This window comes from Gracilinanus agilis, chromosome 1, assembly GCF_016433145.1.
Source record: "Gracilinanus agilis isolate LMUSP501 chromosome 1, AgileGrace, whole genome shotgun sequence".
NCBI classification, from domain to species: Eukaryota; Metazoa; Chordata; class Mammalia; order Didelphimorphia; family Didelphidae; genus Gracilinanus; species Gracilinanus agilis.
The window spans coordinates 779,808,423-779,825,693 of record NC_058130.1 but is presented as its reverse complement, the minus strand read 5'-3'; positions in this window follow the sequence as shown (position 1 = coordinate 779,825,693).

The window sequence follows — 17,271 nt, the reverse complement described above, 5'->3', positions numbered from 1 at the left end:
TCACTAGACAACACACAGCATAATTGGAATCTGAACCCAGGTCTTCTGACTCCAATCACAAGAGCTATCTCAGTTGTTCCATACGACCTTTACAATAGCCTCTTGAGGTAGGCAGGACAATGATTCTATTTCCATTTCATACATGAGAAAAAGGAGACCTAAGGAGGGGGAGAAGTTTGTCAAAGTTGGCCCCATTAATTATTATCATTATTGAGTTTATTATTAGTGAGAGATTAGAGGCTAGAACACTAGGCTCCTGGTTCCTACTGCAGGACTGACTCAGTTCTACTTTTTCTAGGCAAAGCTCTCCCAACATGCTCTGTGGAGAAGTAAAGGGTGGACAAGGAGACCTACAGGAGAGAATTTGATTCCTTAGGTGGCAAGACCAAGTCTACTGATTCAGGACAACTGAGACTCCATTCCCTCAATGAGGCATCCCTGGCAGAAGAGACCCAGAGCAGAATAGCAAGTTAATCTTGTTTCTGTGTCTATAGATTGAACCTTTATATCCCAATACAGTTATGCCTGTCTGAATTATGCTCAGGAGACTGTGGGAGCCTGTGGGTCAAGGCATTTGCAAAGAATCTATCCATGTGTGCATGCAATCCATTCATTTAACAGAATTATTAAATACTTACTATGTGCAAGGCACATACTAGGTTTCAGAAATTTTACAAAGGCAAAAAAAGAAAATAGTTCCTGTTCTCAAGAAGTTTACGTTCTTTGGGGGGTGGAGGTGGATAATAACAATAATTACTAGCATTTATATAGTGCTTTAAGGTTTGCAAAACACTTTACACATGATATTTCATTTGATCCTCACCACAACCCTGTGAGATAGGGTGCATTATTACCCTAATTTAATATACAAAGAAACTGAGACTGAGATGTTAAATGACTTCCTTAGGGTCGCACAGCTAACAATATAGATGCAATATAATTTAAGGAGCCAGAGAGGAGTGAATAGTATCTCTCTCTCCCTCTCTCTCTCTCTCTCTCTCTCTCTCTCTCTCTCTCTCTCTCTCTCACACACACACACACACACACACAGAAACACACACACTTTTTTTAGAAAGTGTTTTAAAAAACCCTTTTCATTTGTCATCAATTCACCAACCCTAGGCCACTGTATAACCCAGCCTGCTCTAATAGACCAGATGTTTAGTTTCAGAACCACGGACAGTTTCCTGGGCTCCTTCAAGCACTCTAGAATTTATAGCCAAGTTTGCCAACATTTCATTAGTAATTGAAGGAATAAGAGGCTCACAGGTTTTTAATGTTGAAAGAGGCCTTTGGAATCCTCTAGTTTGGAGAGAACTCTCTAAATCTAGCCATTCTCATTATCTCCTGCAAGAGATTCCACTCAATTATGATAGCCTTTGAGAGCCCAGAGTCCCCTTAAAGTCAGGAGAAGGATGTTAGTCGAAGAAGAAATGACATCAATGAAACTTTTATAGGAAGAAGCAGTAGTAGTGCAAGACGTGAAAGGCCAACCTCAGCATGAGCCTAGATTCAAGTCCTGCCCCAGTCATGTGCTGGTGATGTGATCCTTGGCAAGTCATTCAACATCTCAGTGCCCCATGCAATTCCCTAAGACCCTAAGTTGCTAGGCAAATTACTAATATTCATTGATAGAGGGGCATTTATTCATCAATGGTTCACTAAACCAATGAAATCATGTACCTGGAAAGAAATGGAAAAATCCCTAAAACATTTGTAATGTTCTTTATGGCTACAAAATCCCTTATCATGTGAAAGACTTACATGAACTGATGCAGAGTGAAGTGAGTAGAACCAGAACAATGGAAGACTATGAATGACCTAGATCCAAGATATTCTTAGAGACTCATGATGAAAAATTCCATCTGCCTTCTAAGAAAGAACTGATGGAGTTGGAATGCAGATTGAAACACATTTTATTTCATTTTCTTTATTTTCCTTTCATTGGAGACCTCTTCTATAAAATGACAAATATGAGGAAATGTTTTGCATGATTGAAAATGTAGAATCTATATCATATTGCTTACTATGTTTAGGAGGTATGAGGGCAGGGAATGAGTGAGGAGGGAGAGTCAGAAGAAGGGAGAGAATTTTGAAGTCCAAACTTTAAAAAAGAATTTTAAAAATTGTTTTTTCATGTAAGAGGGGGAAAAAGAAAATATTGTCTAAAAAATAAATTAAAAAGTAGCCCTGGCACCAAATCCTACCTCTCATCTTTTTTGGCTGCATCCCCTTGTGTAAGTTACTTCACTTGTATAAGTATGAGTTTACTCATGTCCAGAGACACAGAACAGAAGGATAGGAGCTACTGCATAACATGTTTTGTGGACTGGACTCACAGAAGGGGCCCAAGATGATCAAGAAGAAAGAGGCTACCCTAAAGATGAAGATAAGGGACACCTCAGAGAAACCCTTGTGGAATAATCAACATCAATAGCATCTTTCTCCTGACTGTGGCTGTCTTCTGTCATGTTTACTTTATATAGGTTTAGCTGGTCCTCTACTGGAGACCAGGTTTCTGAAACCCAATCTCTTATACTTTCTCCATCCACTGGATTCCATGATGTGATGTTACTGGGGACAGGGGAAGAGGGCTATAATTGTAAATTATAACTAAGGACATAAGTGTACATGTTTTAAATAGAGCCTATACAAATGAAAATAATTTTCTCATTGTTAAATTATGTTTGAATCAAAATGAAGAAAGTTCCATATACTAAAACCGTTACAAAGGACAACAGCCACTTGAGTTTTCCTGGGAACTCAATTCAATTTAATTTAATGGAACCAACATTTATTAAGCACCTGCCATTGTGCTAGGTGCTGGGAATATGAAGATAAAGATGAAACAGTCCCCGCTAATGTGCAGATCTACAGAACTTGGTTCCTATGAGATTAGCTGCATTTTAGCTTCATGTGGTTTCATTGGGGGAGATATGATTTTGAAGAATAAAGCCACTAGTGTTTTGGTAGTCATTCTGCTGGTGATTTCTTTCCCCCAGATATTCACTGATGGCATCCTATCCTTTGAACCTAGACCCCAGGAATCAGAGAAAGTATCTGTGATAATTATTTGAAGAATCAGAGTTGTTGGTGACCCTGAGACTCAGAGTCAGGAAACATGGGTTGGAGTCTTATCTCTGCCAATAATTTTCTGGGTTACTATGAGCAAGGTCTTTCCCTTTCTGAGCCTCAATTTTCCCATTGATAAAATGAGGACATTGGACTAATGTCTTTCAAAGAAAAAATAGAGCTGTCCTAAAGAGGAATGGGCTATATTGAAAAATGATGATTTCCTCCTCCTTGGAGATATTCAAACAAGGGGGAGATAACCATTTGTTAGTCATATTATTGTGGGTATTCCTTTCCCATATGAGTAGCACGAGGTGATCACTAACGGCTATCCCATCCCTTAAATTCTCTTCTTTGATTGGATGGGAATAAAGGTTCCTTCATTTCTAATACAAGAGAAAGTCTGGGTCAAAGGATATAGAAGGAGAGGCCTAGGCTTAACTCCTGCCTCTGGGGCTGTCTGGCTATGTGACTCTCCCTTCTTGATGTTTCATTTTATTTCCCATGAATCTACCTTTTGTGCTTGACACATGTTCAGAGACTGGAAATATGGCAAATCTGTTATCCATCATAATTTTTAAACCATTTTTGAGTCTGGTTCACTGAGTGATTAACAATATGTAATGGGAACTTTAGTCTTTCGTTATATGAATCTCTTGTGAGAAAAGATTGATAGCTATAAGTCTTGGACTGAGAATCAGTAAAACTTGTATTTGAATTCTGCTTGTGACACTTAGTAACTCTAATCTCAAGGAATGTCAGCTTTCTCCTTTTTAAAATGGGGATAACAATGCCCCTTTATGCTCCTATGTAAGATGAAGGGCAGGTCAAGAAAGAATATGTATTCATGAAGGCCAACTTCAACTTTAGGAGGTGCCTGGACATGCAGGCAGGTGTATCATCATTCTATTACTCTGAAGTAGCAATTACCTTTGAAATCCTCCTGTTTCCCATAACATCAGGAAACAGAAGCTTTTGGGCTCTCTTTAGTACTTATCCCAAGTCACAGCTCATTCCAGGCTTTAGGATGGAAAGCAAGAGAGAAATATAATTCCAGGGATCCTTAGGCATCTTCCTGGGATATTCTCTTCATAGACCATTAGCTCCTCAAATGAAGAATATTCATTGATGGTTTCCAACTCAGCTCTTTTTAATTTTTTAATTTTTTACTAGTTACATGTAATAACAAATTTCCACATAAATTTTCTGAAGTTATATGATCTTAATTGTCTCTCTCTCTTCTTCTCTCCTCATTCCTGGACCTGGCAAATAATTCAATCTGGGTTATGCATGTATTATCGCACAAAACCATTTCCATATTGTTCATTTTGGTAAGCAAATAATCTTATAAAACCAAAACCCCCAAATATACCCAAATAAACAAATGAAAAATCATATGCATTCATCTGCATTCCTACTCCAACACCAACTCAGCTCTTGTATATTTCTTATTTGCCGTTTCTAAGATTTGTTCTTTAGACTACTCATTGCTTAAGATTATATTATTTAATCACCATTTAAGTTGAATCCTTTGTTTAAATTCCCCTTATTGACTATAATTTTCATTGGTCTATGATCAACAAAGACTATATTTAGTAATATTTACACATCTTATGTTTAACAATATTTATGAATTTGAACTTTTATGCCTTAGCAGATGGCAAGTTTTTGTAAAGGTGCCATATAAAGCTCAGAAATTGTATAATCCTTTTGATCCCCATTCAGTAATCACCAAAGTTCCCTCATATCTAACATATCTTAAATTTTATCTAGGTTCTTCTTTAATCCATATCTTTTTTTTTTATTAGATTTGCCTAGGCATGAAAGGACAGCATTTAGTTTTATAACTATTATACTTTTGTTGCCCACTTTTTCCTATACATTGATTAGCTTTTGCTTTAAGTACTTAGTTTTATGCTAATGATTCATTATAAGGTGACTTTAATTTCTATACCAGAGAAATATAATCTCTGGAAGGTGTTGCTATGATGGAAAGCCCTGAAAAGGGACTGGGCCTATTTCCCAAGCACCAATCTGTCTACCTACAGAAAGACACATCACTAGTAGTTCAAAAGAACTCTATTAGCATCGAAGATAGGGAAGGCAGTGGAGACAGTCACAGGTGAGCCACACACAGGTGAGCTCCATATGTGCCACTTTGGGGGCCTGTGGTGGTAACTAATACATTTAAGGAGGAAGTACCACTGATCACTGCTGGCCAAAACTTTTTATACTTTTCAGCAGATTATTTTGGTTTGGGAGTAAGATTCAAATAAAGTTATAGATTTAGAGCTGAAAAGTACTTTAGAGATGATCCAGCTCAACTTGATAATTTTACAGATAGGAAAATTGAGACCCAGCGAGGACAAATAGTTTGTTCAGGATCCCAGGCGTCATGGCAGACTCAGGATTTGAACCTACATTCTTTAATTCTTGTGTTAGTACTCTTTCCACAAGTACATCCTGATTTTCTTGATTCTGTGTCATGTGAGGTTTGGCTGAAAGAACTGAGATTTTTTAGGATGGAGAATATAATATTTAAGATGGACATGATAGTTGTCTTAAAGTATTTAAATCAAGGAGGCAGTCATAGGTTTTCTGCCCCCAAGGTGCCACTCATTTCAGAGCAATTATACGTTTCATGGCCACTAAAATAATTGGCAGCATGGTGTCAGGGGAAGAGTATTGAATTTCAAGTCCAATGGTATATCTTTGAAGCTTCCCTATCTGTGTGACTTTGAACAAGTTGCAATCTCTTTTGGGCATCTATTCCCTTCTCTCTATAATGAAGGATTTAGACAAGATCTCTACCACCTCTACCTACCTATGAACCTACGAACCCTCCTTCTCTGATGCTCCATCATCTGATGTCAGGAAGATATCCTAGAGCCTCTAAGGCTAGGTCATTGTAGTGCATGAATTCTGACAGGGCTTACCCAAAAGTGAGGGCAATGATGGACTGTGCTCTACATTAGTTAAGGAGGAAAAGGACATTCACCACCAATTTGACCAGTAGGACACCAATTTTTTTGACTATAGGAACTGTGAAAGATTGACTACAGAAGCACAGATGAGATGTGGTCTGCAATTGTGGAGGGACTACCCCCAAACAAATCAGAGATCATGGAAGTGTAAGAGCATTAATGGATAATTAGAAGTGAGAAGTTTGGAAGACCACTGAACCTAACTCCCTCATTTCACAAATGAGAAATCAAGGATAACAAAGGGGAAAAGATTTGCCCAAATAGCATGATAATAGAAAGAGTTGAGATTCTAAACCAGATTTTGCCTCCATATCTAGAACTGTTTCCATTGTACTACAACACTTTTCTATAATCTTGGTCTTCATTTTGTAGAGGAAGGGAGGGAGAAAAGATGGAGAGAGAGAGAGAGAGAGAGAGAGAGAGAGAGAGAGAGAGAGAGAGAGAGAGAGAGAGAGAGAGAGAGAGAGAGAGAATTTGTCCAGGGCTCTGACTCTAAATTGTTTCTTTCTCTAGTCATCATTAGTCCCTTAGCAGCTGTGAACTTTTCTCCTCTTCTATCCTGAAATCTTCTTTTAGCTTCAGGTGGACATGTTCTCTGGAGCTGTATTCATCAAGATGGTCCTTAGGCTGGATATTTATGTGGTCATTTCAATTTCTTTAGTCATCACAGGATTCTTCATACCTTCATGTGGGACCTTAGGGCTCTGGCCTCCACTGAAGGTTTTCTGGTTGATTTATTTCCTTTTAGAACACATAATCTCCACAGAAATGTTTATTTCTTATAAGGCAGGGTGAGACAGCAGAAAGATCACTAGCCTAGAGCATAAGATTTTGCTCTACCCCTTACTTTAGATTTGAGTGAAATTGTTTCAGGTTCTGTCTGTTTCTTATAAACTGCCTATTTTGAATTTTGCTTTCCAATCCATTCTATTAACCACCTCCATTTTATGGGTGAGTTCAACTTACTTATGTTCACAATTATGCTTACTAATTATCTATTTCCTTTGTTCCTAACCTCTGATCATTTTTCCTCTTTGTTCCTTGCCACCTATTTAAAAAAGAAGGTGGTGAGAAGAAAGGAGTCTGTTCAGTAGTAATGATTTCAAACTAAGCTGATCTACTTTTGTTCCCATCTTACTAATCTCCTCCCTCCATCCTGGCCCCACCACAGATTCTTACCCTTTTCCCTTTAATTCTCACTTTCACAATTGATCCTCTGAATCTGGAGTTTGTTTTGCTTAGGAGTAATACCTCCAAAGATCTAACATCCTTCCTAAATTAACCTCCCTTCTCTCTTTTCTCAAACAAATCTCTCATGAATTTAGTATATTTTTACAGTTAAATATCTGGCGTTTGCGTATTTGTGTATATACAATCTTTTTTGCCTGGTTCAAATGAAAGTGAGGTTCGTCATTGTACTTATGAGAAAGAATGCTATCCAAATTCAGAGAAAGAACAGTGGGAGTGGAAACACAAAAGAAAAACATATGATCGATCATGTTGTTCGATATGGATATGATTAGGGTTTTGATGTTAAAGGATCACTCTACTGCAAATATGAATAACATGAAAACAGGCTTTGAACAATGATACGTGTATAACCCAGTGGAACTTTTTGTCAGCTCCAGGGGGTGGGGTGTGAGTAAAGAGTGGGGAGGTGGGAGGAACCATGAATTGTGTAACCATGGAAAAATATTCTAAATTTAAAAAAGGAAAAAAAAAGAAAGTGAGGTTCATATGATTTCCATTCTCCTCATCACTTCCTTCCTGTTTATGGAGTCTTCTTTCCCCACACCCTGATTACATGAGATAGTAAGTATTTATTAAGCACTTACTATGTTCCCCACACTGAGATAAGTGCTGTTTTTAGCTTGGAAAAGAGAAGACATAAGGGTCATATGACACCTATCTCCAAGTATTTTAGAAGAAGGGTCAGACTTATTCTGGTTGGTACCAAGAGCAATGGGAATAGGGAAGTTTTAAAAGAACAAATTTAGACTCTTTGGAAAGAAAAACTTCTCAACAGTGAGAGCCCAAAGTCAGATGGGCTATGTCAGGAGGCAGGCCCCTTCCTCTCACTGGAAGCATTTGTGTAGAAGTTGTATGAAACCTCATCAAGGATAATATAGTGGGAAGATAGGAATTGGACCCAATGGCTATTGAATAAAAGGAGTTAAGGACCTTCAGTCCATTGTGATAGTTGAATAATCTACAGGAGAATTCAAATATAATCTCTCTATAGACACACACTGAATACAAGGGACAACCCAATGGAGCAGGTAGCATCATGCAAAAAGCATGTGATTAGACTTAAAAGGCTTGACTCTGATGCCTTGGTGATCTTAAGTGAGTCACCACCCTAACTTAGACCTCATTTTCTTTTTCTGAAAAATAATGGGGTTCCTTGAGGCTCTAAATCCTATATAGAAAACAATAACTGACCGTCATATGGGGCTTTACACTGTCTTGTTGGAACCTTATAATATTTCTAGGGGATCTGGGCACTATAGTTAGTACCACAGCTTTGGTGACACAAGGAGACTCATAGGTCCAACCCCCTCAGTTTGCAAGGTAGGAAACAAAAGCCCAGGTGATTTTGCCTGGACCACAGAAATTTAACAATGGTAGGTACTTAAATGTTGATTAATTAGCTTAAGTGTCAGAGCCAGAGTTTGAATCCAAGTCATCTTGACTTCCAAAGTCAGCCCTATACCTTTCTCTGTTACTATTATTGTTATTACCTCCAGTTTATATATTAGGAAATTGAGAATCAGAGTGGTTAAAAGGCAGGCAGGAAGAGGAATATGCATTTATAAAACACCTACTACATACTAAGCACTCACTTTACAAATATTATCTCATTTCATTTTCTCAACCCTTAGAGGTAGGTGCTATTTTTATGTTCACTTTATAGGTGAGGAAACTGAGGTAGACAGAGGTTAAAGGATTTACTCAGGGTCATAATAAAGGCCTGACAAAATTTGAACCCAGATCTCTCTAGACTCCATGGTGTAATAAGGGAATATTCAGGGAGGTTAATAAGGGGATTAGGTTAAGGGTAGTAGCTGGTTGGAATAGGGAATAAGGCACTGTGAATAGGGGTTTGTGAATCCCGAAGGCAGTAAAGTGAATAAGGAAGGCATAATGGTAAAGGTGGTAAATTGAGATGGTAGGAGAAGTAAGGAAATGTCTGAGTTTAGGGAATAAAAACACGGAGGTATAAAGAGTTGCAAGGGAGAGGATGAGTTAATCTAAGGCAGGCAACAACAGCAGCAGGAAACACAGACTGGATACTCAGGTTAGAGGCAAAACACTGAAGGGAAACAGACTGAGCCCTTCAAGTAAAGGACACTTTACAGAGCCAGGTTAGAGCCAGCCAAGAGGCTTCTAGTCAGTTTCCCAGGTTCACTCAGGAAGGGACTAGAAGGAAGTATTGAAGTTTCACTTCCTCCAGATGGATACCTCCAGCTTCCCTCAACTCCAGAGAGAATGTTATTTCTCTCTCTCCTCCTCCCTCTCTAATTAATCAACTAATGAAGTAGCCAAAAGGTTTTGATTAAAGACAAATGGGGTTTATTGTTTTCTAGGGTTGATTGGAAGGGATAGAGGATACAAGGTAGCCCTAACAGCCGCCTGGAGAAAGCTTCAGGTGGGGGAAGGGAGACAGGAACGTGAGACTGAGAAAGGACCAGCCTACTCAGCCCCAAGAGGGTTTGTAGCCAAAAGGGGTAGGAAAGTTGGATACAATGATTCAATAGATAAATTTGTAACAAGGGTGAGCCCTATTTGACTAAACTATCAAGTTTGAAACTAGCACTCAAATATACCCTCCTTTCAAAACTTCTCAGACATTCAGGTAGGGAAAATGAAGATGGGAATAAGGAAGACTAGGGATATTCAAAGGAAATAGTTAAACTAATAATTTTTAAAAGAAAAGCTGCAAAATATAGGCCATGTTTCAATCCAAAGAAGGAGCTCAGATTGATCCTGATCCTCTCCATGAGTTCCCAGGACCAACTGAATTTCCCAGGATTCTAAAACCCTTATCAACTGACAGAAGAACTCTGCAGCAAGGCTTGCAGGGCTGTTATGCACCCTTTTTGCACAACATTATGCCCCTTTTCTCTTTAAAATTTGCATCTTGCAACATTTTAGTAGTTACTAAAGTCTTTGTGCTTTCATTCATTCGTTGTCATCAGTTTCTAGATCTGGTATTGATTGTAAATCAAATGTTGTGTCTTCTTCTTTCATTGATTCTTTTCCATTGTCATAATTATTTACAGATGATTCTTCTAAGTGATTGGGATTGGGATAATTGTTAGGGACCAAGACTTTAAGAAAAGATAGTCACTCTTCTAAGAATAGATATCATTCACTCTTCTAAGATAAGATATTGATCATAGGCCCAGCCTTGCTTGGAGATAGTAAGACGCCACCAGAGATTTTCTATGCTCCCTTTCCGCATTCCTTTCCCCCTTAGTATCTGCCCACCCCCTTCTGCCCTCAGCGTATATATTCTTGTCATAGATCTCCAATAAACGAGCCTCGTATCCATCAAAACGACTCTGTGTCTTGCACGCGAGGTTTCCCCTCTTCTTCCCCTATGGGTAATTAGGTTGCCGTTTCCCCGGACCCCTCGGTTGTGTCCGGCTGGACCCGGACAGATAATCATTTGGGTATAAAATTTGGTGTAATATCTGATTGTTTGCTGGCTCTTGGTCTAATTCTGGTTCTGATTCATGCTCTGATTGTTGTTCTGATTGCTTCTCTGGTTCTATGGTCTCATGTATAGATTGTGGACTTTCTGAGGGCTTATTTGATTGATTGATTGGTGCTAGTTGATCTTTGTGCTGTATAGTTTCTGGGTCTTTTGGTTGTTGTTGGGACATGTCTTTTGCTGGCTTGACATGGGTGACATGGAACCAAGGATCCTTTCCGTCAATTTTGATTGCACTCGGAGAAATTAGAATTATTTGGAAAGGTCCAAGCCACTTGGGTTCTAACACAGACTTCCTAGCAAAGTTTCTGGTGTAAACATAATCTCTGGGTTGGAAGTTGTGTAGATTAAAATCAAAGGGTACTCTTTGATGTATCAAACCTAATTTGTGGAGTTGATTTAATTGTTGCTTGAGTAATTTAATATATTTGTAGAGTTTGCATTCCATACCTAGGTATGATAATTGGTGAATGCTTTGAGGTGCTTTGCCATGGAATGGTGGATGTCCATACAGCATTTCAAATGGTGAAACATGTGTAATGCTGTTGGGTTGGCTTCTTAGGTGGAATAGTGCCAATGGTAATGCATCAGGCCATTTCATGTGAGATTCTGCACATAATTTTGCAACTAGAGTTTTCAGAGATGTATTCACTCATTATGCACCCTCTTTGCACAACAATGGTCACTACTACAGCTGCTATATCAGATCATATGTGATTACTCGCCATTATAGCAGAGTATTAGGTCAGGAACAAGGTAGATTAGTAGGGAAGAATCAGGGGAACACAGGAACCAAAGGACTCTCCTAGTGGGTGATCCAAAGCCATGACAGGGAGCCAGAAGTCCAGAAATCCCCAGGGAGGATGAGAGAAGGCAGATAAGACATCAAAGCAGCAATGACTTCTATTGCCCTACAGCATGTTCCTTTCTCTGGAATCCAAATATCCCCATTTCTCTCCTTGACCTTGACAAGTGGCCTGGCCTCTAAGATTTACACTGACTGCTGACAGAGAGTCATTATGCATGTCAGCTCTTTCATCTTCACAAGCTATGATAGATATAGCCAGGCCAGGTCATGAAGGAGTTAGATGAGAGCCAGGAGCCAGAGAAACATTCCAGGCTCCGTCTGTCTACCCATTTGCTCTTGATATCTATTCCTGCTTCCTGGAAAGCTGTGATTTTATTCATGAAGGACCCTTAGGAGAGGAAAAGTCCACTTTATCATGGGAAGTAGTGTGGTCTAGCAGAGAGGTCCCTGGGACTGCATTCAAGATGAACTGGATTCCAATCCCAGTTTTGACAGTTAATTCTGTGTTCCTTGCCAAGTCACTTTCACTCTCTTTGCCTCAGTCTCCTATAAAATGAGGGGAGTGGACTAGATGACCTCTGAGATTCCTTTCAGTTCTGGATTTATGATCTCAGAATCTCAATTTCCTTATCTGCATTATGGGGATAGTAATCCCTAAACTCCTTATGTTCCAGGGGTACTCTGAGGAAAGACCTATAGAAAGGAGCACTAAGTGTCATAAATGACATTATGATGTCATTTTTGTCTTTTATTTATTTTATTTTATTTAAAAATTTTTCCTGTGGTTACATGATTCTTGTTGTCTCCCTTCCCTCTTCCCTCCCCCTCCTAGAGTTGACAAGAATTTCACTTTTATACATGTATTATATGATGTCATTTAGTGAGATATCCTGCCCCTCTCTTCTTATTCTGGGCTCACTATTCAGCTTGCAGCCAAAGTAGTATAGTGGAAAATGGAATGGCTGGATTTTGAATCAGGAGACCTTGGTTCAAAACTGCTCCTTAACTACTTATGTGGCCTTGTCCACATCACATCACTTTTCTGGGTCTGTTTCTTTCTCTAAAATGAAAGAATTCTGTAGAAGAATTGTATGTAAGCAATTAGGGGAAAATGATTTAGATTCTATCTTTTGTTATTTCTAAGTGACATCTTGACCTGTTATTTCTTGTAGTACTTACACGTGTGTATGAGTTCTATTCTGAAAGGTAAGCAGATTATAAAAGGGCATGGAGAAGATCTAAGGACATTACTCTATGTAAGTATAATACCTATTTTCTTTGAGCATGGATATGTGAAGATGGAATTAACTTTACCCTGCCTATTTAGATTTTAGCCACCAGGAATGTATATACCCCCACTTAATCCTTGAGTGTGGAGGGGGAGGACTATGACCCATGTGTGCTAGTGAGTGACAAATCAAAAGTGATTGACTGCCCCCTGAGCAGTCCAAAGCAAAGCTAAGCTGTAATTGGTCCATGTAAAAGTGGAAGGAAGGCACAGGAAATGACACAAAGAACTGCCTTTAAAAATAGTGGCAACTTCCTGTGACCAGTTTTGTCTCCTTTGAACTTGGCCTTGGAGGAGCTCCAGCTTGGGACCTCAGACTGCTCTTAGATCTTCTCTTAGGATTGCCACATGGGTGAGTGAAGAGGCTTCCTGGCTTTTTGGAGGTAATAGCCTCCAGAGAGGCCCCTCATCTTGGAGGAGGACTCATGGCTAAAACCCTTGTTTAATTTGGGACTCTGGGTCCCCCTTTGCTGGGGCCTCTGAAGCCCTGCCTGGTTTGGATTGGGCCAGAGTAATTCTCTCTCTCTCTCTCTCTCTCTCTCTCTCTCTCTCTCTCTCTCTCTCTCTCTCTCTCTCTCTCTTTCACTCTTTCTATTTTGTAAATAAACTACCACAAAAAGTCATTCTGACTTGAGTAATAATTTCAGTGATCATATAAATTTAGACCAACCCTTTAATTTTTAACCCTTTGCAGATAGAAACTGGTTCTGTTTGACTATAGATAAATTGTTTGATATATAACATGATTATCTAGCTTTTTATGAATTCCCTCCCAAGTTTATTGTTATAATAGAAGGGTGAAGCATCTTTTGGATGAAGTTACATGTTATTATCTAGCTTAGGAATAGAAGCTACATTTTGCAAAGAATGTTCTTATTGAAAACTCTTGCAGAATGATAAGATTCTTAGCTGAATCTCATCCTTCAGAGGAAGGGATTGAGAATTAAACATGGAGAAAATTAAAATAAATAATAGACAATAGCAAATAATAAATAATAACAGTAAAAATAATAGAAATGAGATCATAATTGAAATGAAAGTTTTTGAAGAAAGTAGAAAAGGAGAAATATCAGATGACTACATATGTTAAATACGTTTCCAGTTGTTTCTAAGGCATTGAGCATGTTTTAAGGCCAAGTTTAAAAAAATTTTTTTTTAGAAAAGCTAACTCTAAAGGATAAATCATTATAGATGTTTTAAAATTCCCCCTCAGTTTGTTATTGTCAGCTTTCCAAAGCAGGTATCTGGTTCAGAGAGAAGAATAGCAAAAAGTTTAAGAAACGTAAATTCTTTATATCCTTTATATCAATAGAGTTAGAATCCTAAGGTTTGAGTTTGCACTCACCATCTGAGCTATTGGCAATGCAAAATTATACTGACTGTGTTAAGTTGTATTAAGATCTATTTCTGAGCAATTTGAGGGAAAGAATTTGTTCAGTGATCCTGACCCAGGAGAAAGCAGATCTGCCAAAGTTGCTGCTGTAAGGACCAGCACGACTCCAGACTGCTGAAGACTCCAGACAGCAATAGCAAAGGACTCCAGGAATCAGGCTGCTGCACCAGGAGACTTAGGTGCTTGGACATAATAGACTGGATAGTAGGGGTTGGGCCAAATACCCCTTTCATGTCTCTCTAATGCACCATTTCTTTTGTTTGTTTGTAAGACCCTTGTGCCAGGAGGAGAGTGGCTCCTAATGGCTCCCTGAGTCAGGCCTTCCATGTAATATATAGTCATTATCTTTGGGATGCTTCATGGGGAAACTGAAGCTCAGTTTCCCCAAGAAGCAGAAGGGGGATTGTGAGAATTTATTTTTCATATACTGCATTAATTCCTGGATATTAGGGAGAATTATTGTATAGTTCTGTGTCTGGGCTCTCAAAAGTACTCAGTCTGCTGCCTTTTGCATTTTCTTTGTCCTTAGGAATCTCAAGAATGTCTTCCTTTTTAACAGAATTTGGTTAATAAATGAAGGTAATAAGAGTTCTTTTCTTGTGCATATGTTCCCCTTCACAAGGGGATGGAGAAGGCCTGAGAGTTTGATGGACTACCTCTTAATTAACCATCAACAATTAAAGATGTCTTAGAATGTTCCAGGGAAGGGCTGATAATGAGTTTCTAAGAATCTATTTATAAATTGTCTGACCCAGTTCAGGTTTTCCCTGATCACAAGAGAGCCATGGAGATCTCTATCACTTTATTGGTTATGATACTGATCTAATCAATAAATCTGATCTAATCAATAAACTCATATTCCTACTAAAAAAATCAGTCCTGAAAGAAATTCTAATCATAGCTAGATACAGTCACCATCTGGCTGGAACAAAGCAGAAACTAACCAGGTTGCTGCAGATAATGTCCACACATGGTTGAGGCAGTCGGCACAATGGCTCCACCTGGGGGAAGAATGGCTGCCCATTCAGTTCTGTCTTAGGGCAAGGATTAGAGGAATTGGCAGGTGGCTGCCATATGTCTCTGGTTTCTAGTTATTTACGTTCATTTTCATTTCACTGAATGGATCCAGTATTTTTTAGTAATGAGCCTATACTTTTGTGGTTCAATTTAGAAAGATGGTGGCACCTGTAGGATCTACCCGCTGTAGCTCTGGAGAGCACATTTTTTATTCTTCTGGCATGTGAGGTTCCTTTTCTGGTGCTTCATGATTACATGGAGGTGGCCCCGAGTTCTTCAAGGCTCTCTGAAAAAAAATGAAATCTTGCCTACTTGGAAAGACTTCGTATGTGAGTCCACTGGAAGGATGATCTAGTCACCAGCTGAGCTAAGGTTCACAGGGTAGTGAATTCTGGATCCACAGAAATTCATAGATCAACTGGCAAGCATTTATTAAGTGCCTACTATGTACCTGGCCACTGTGTTAGGCACAAAATATAAAAGGCAAAAATCTTCTAGCCCAGCCCCCAAGTAGCTAGAGCACCATGGGGTGGAATTATACTATCTTCTTTGGTGATGATATTCTAAGTGGGAACACATGCCTCACCCCAAAACAATCCATAGTCCTACAGTCTGGTAATGAGCCTCTCTGACCTTAGCCAGGCTGGTCCTTTGGCTGATTCTAAAGATGCTGAACTTTGTACTAAACCTTGCTAGCTAAGCAGGACCTGTATTCTCTGTTGTCTTCACCTTTGGGAGTCGGGGGAGTGCCTAACTTGATAATGAGACATCAGAGGAAGGCCAAATAGGAAGGCTTTTGCAGTTCAGTTAATTCCACAAGCATAAAGTTTTTACCGTGACACTGTACTGGGCACTAGGAATCCAAAAACAGAAAGGAAATTGTTCCTGCCCTCAGGGAGATTGCATTCCTCTATGGAAAACATCTCCTCAAATAAATGTGATAGAAAATAATTTGATATAGGAAAGAGGATGACCTTTTAGGGATCTGGGGTTGGAAGGACTGAGGGAGGGGTGGGAAGACTATAGGTTTGGGACACTGTGGGTACTGATGACATTCAGGAACATGTTGTCATGGTCTGAGGACAAATTCACCTTGTGTGATCAGAGAAAATTTTTCTGATAGTTCCCCGTCTTTGCAGAGGTGGGAGGATATGAAGCTTTCACCAAGAAGCACATGAAAACTATTCCATCTGTTGTCATAGATAAAAACATAACCCTGCAGCCAGAATACTACACATCCAAAGCAGACTCCACTTCCTCCACAATCCCATCACCGGAACTCTTATAGACCCGAATGCTATTGGAATGAACCTCATTGCCATTTGGTATTGGTGGACCAGTTAAGAAGCAGACTCTTGGTCATAGGGATTTTCCAGCTATAGGCTCATGTTGATGTTAGCTTCTGACTTCCACAAATAACCTCACTGGCAAAGATGGGGCAAGGGTTCTGAGCTAGCGCTCAGGGAACCACTCCCTTCCCCCTCTTCCCAGTGCCCGAGGATATTTTTTTGCATGCCCCACCCCTCTGTCTAGTCCAAAGCAAGCACTTTCTCCCTCCAGTCTCTAGGATAATCTCAGGGCTCTTGGACGGTTTGAATTTGCCCTCTGGGCACTGGAACTCTTTAAAGGTTCGCCACTGCTGGTCTATAAAGAAGGACTTAAGGACCACCTAACCTCTCTATACAATAGAAAGAGTGGAGTTGTAAATTTAGGGCTGGAAATGACCTTTGAGATCGTCTATTCCAGCCCTGCTCATTTTGCTGATAAGGAAATTAAGATCCAGAAAGAGAAAGTGATTTGTCCACAATCACAAGACTAGTAAGAACTGAAAGTGAGATTTATAGCCAGGTCTTCTAACTCCCAAACCAGTTCTCAGTCCATTGTATACTTCAGCCACTTCGTTTTACATGTTAGGAAACTCTGAGTTTAGGGATTTGCCCAAGGTCACCAAGGTAGAAAGTAGAGGAAATCCCTTGTCTGGGATCCTCTTCC